The sequence below is a fragment of the Euleptes europaea genome, chromosome 5, assembly GCF_029931775.1.
Source record: "Euleptes europaea isolate rEulEur1 chromosome 5, rEulEur1.hap1, whole genome shotgun sequence".
NCBI classification, from domain to species: Eukaryota; Metazoa; Chordata; class Lepidosauria; order Squamata; family Sphaerodactylidae; genus Euleptes; species Euleptes europaea.
Genome location: NC_079316.1, coordinates 102,255,352 through 102,258,340, shown reverse-complemented (window position 1 = coordinate 102,258,340; position 2,989 = coordinate 102,255,352).

Here is a 2,989-nt window from a genome sequence, read left to right as displayed (position 1 = left end):
TTTTTTCTACTGCTACAGACAAACACAGCTACCCATTGCGATCTATACGTCAAGTGAAAGTGGTGCTAGTCTTAGACTCTGCTACATGTGAGAGAAGAGGCAGGTAACAGGGAGACGGCAGGGAGGCAGGTCTCTGCACATTCTTATTTAACTGCAGTTAAAACTGGCCTGAAGGCATCCCCAGCCTTACCTGCCCTTTCCATCATGTGTGTGGAAAGTGACATCCATCCACAGCTGACTCATTGCAATTCCATAGGGTTGACAGGTCCCTCTTCGCCACCGGCAGGAGGTTTTTGGGGTGAAGCCTGAGGAGGGCATGGTTTGGGGAGGGGAGGGACTTCAATGATGAAGAAGAAGAGTTGGTTTTTATATGCCGACTTTCTCTACCACTTAAGGGAGACTCAAACCGGCTTACAATCACCTTCCCCTCCCCACAACAGACACCTTGTGAAGTAGGTGAAGCTGAGATAGCTCTAACAGAGGTGTACATTGCCCAAGGTCACCCAGCTGGCTTCGAGTGTAGGAGTAGGGAAACAAATTCACCAGATTAGCCTCCACCGCTCATGTGGAGGAGTGGGGAATCAAACCCAGTTCTCCAGATCAGAGTCCACCACTCCAAATCACCAGATCAAAGTCCACCGCTCCAAACCACCGCTCTTAACCACTACACCATGCTGGCTCTCATAGAGAGAGTCCAATTGCCAAAGCGGCCATTTTCTCCAGGTGAACCGATCTCTATTGGCTGGAGATCCCTTGTAATAGCAGGAGATCTTCCAGCTAGTACCTGGAGGTTGGCAACCCTACAACTCCAGCTAGGGGCTTTCAAGGCAAGTGAGAAGCAGAGGTGGTTTGCCATCGCCTTCTTTCACGGAGGCTACCTTGGTGAACATAAGAAAGGCCCTACTGGATCAGACCAAGGCCCATCAAGTCCAGCAGTCTGTTCACACAGTGGTGGATTCCCTTCCAAGTACTGGCCCTGCTTAGCTTCTGAGATCTGACAAAACTGGGCTACACCATGTTGCCTTCCTTCCCACCTTCTCTATTGCCACTACAAAATGGTGTTGGTCCAGTTCATAGGGTGGTTGTAAGGATTTCTGAGAAGTGTATGAAGCGCTTTGAAAACTCTAAACGCCACAAATGAAAACGGTCAATTCATACTTTGGCTGTGGACTCACCTGACAGACAAGTTATTTTCTTCCAAGCATAAATAAAATGGGAACAAATTCACTACCTCTTGTGTGGACAAACCTGATAATAAGTTTAAAATCTTTGAAGCATTGTATATATTGGTGTTTTATGCATGGGAATTTTACCTTGGGTTCGACGCTCCCTTAACCCACACTTTTCTGATCTGAATTCTCAAAATCCTATGCATGGAGGTTGTTTGCCCTGAAGAAAGTCCTGGAGTGTATCAGGAGTAGGTTTTTGTGCTGCAATACCATCAATTATCGACAACTCCAATCATCTTCATAGACACCATTAGAACAACATTGCCACCCACTGGCTATTTAGGATACAATCCAGTAAAAACCAGTTGTAAATATGGCCCTCTGACAGCAAGCAATGCATTGGGGCTCTGGCCAGGCTCCCTCGAATCGTGATGATTTTGCATGCCGTGCCTTCCGTGTGTACGCTGAAGATTGTCTTCAGTGCGCATCTGCAAACATAAAGTGTGAATTTAGTTGCTGATTGTGCATTTCCTCCAAAGATCTTAGGCTGGCATACACAACTCTCATTCCCACAACAGCCTTGTGAGGTAGGTTAACTTGGGAGAGAGAATGAATTATTCCCGAGATGACCCACCAAGCATCATGCCTGACAACTATTTCTACTTTTATCTGTTACTTACACAGCAGCAACAACCAATGTATTAATAAAGCGAAATAGGTAAACAAGCAGGAAGCTGCCCCCAGGAGCTTACAATTGAAAAGTGAAGAAGACCAGAGGAGAAAGCCAGAGTCTGAACAAATGTATTTGCATGTATTTAGACTTCATTTCAGTAGGGGATGAAAGCTGATGTCTGACTCACACATTCAGCGGAAGTAGGGTTGCCATCCTCCAGGTACTGGGGAGAAAAATGGCACCTCTGTACTCGTACCAAAAGGTTTAGAAAAACAGTACAGGAAACTATATACACAAAGTGCAAATATTTATAAGCTACTGAGGTGAAACATAGATCATATATGTGACATATACACAACACAATTATATACAATATGTACAGTTCAAACAAAAAATGTAGAGAAATTTCCAAAGGTCTCAACTGAGTACCAAAAATATATAGAGGAAGTTCCAAAGGTCTCAACTGAGTACCAAATGAATGCTAATATTGTAATCCTTGTGTAAAGTTCATATAGAGCCACAATCATCGATGGATAGGGCCGTTTCAGATCCACAGCAATCAATGATTGTGGCTCTATATGAACTTTACACAAGGATTACAATATTAGCATTCATTTGGTACTCAGTTGAGACCTTTGGAACTTCCTCTATATATTTTTGGTACTCAGTTGAGACCTTTGGAAATTTCTCTACATTTTTTGTGCGAACTGTACTTATTGTATATAATTGTGTTGTGTATATGTCATGTATATGGTCTCTATCCTCCAGGTACTAGCTGGAGATCTCCTGCAATTACAACTGATCTCCAGTTGATAGAGATCAGTTCCAATGGAGAAAATGGCGGCTTTGGCAATTGGGCTCTATGGCATTGAAGTCCCTCCCCTCCCCAAACCCCACCTTCCTCAGGCTCCGTCCAAAAACCTCCCGCCGGTGGCAAAGAGGGACCTGGCAACCCTAAGTGGCATAGACCTGAGGTGGCAGAATGGACATCAGACTGAAAGAGGAAGATCATCCTTTTGGATGTTCTCCCTGCAAACCGCAAACTGGCAAACCAAGCCAAAGAGAGGGGATGGAACCTTTCTACTTGCTGGCTTTCTATTGGCATGAACATTTTAACGTGACAGAACATCCAAAGTTGTAATCCACC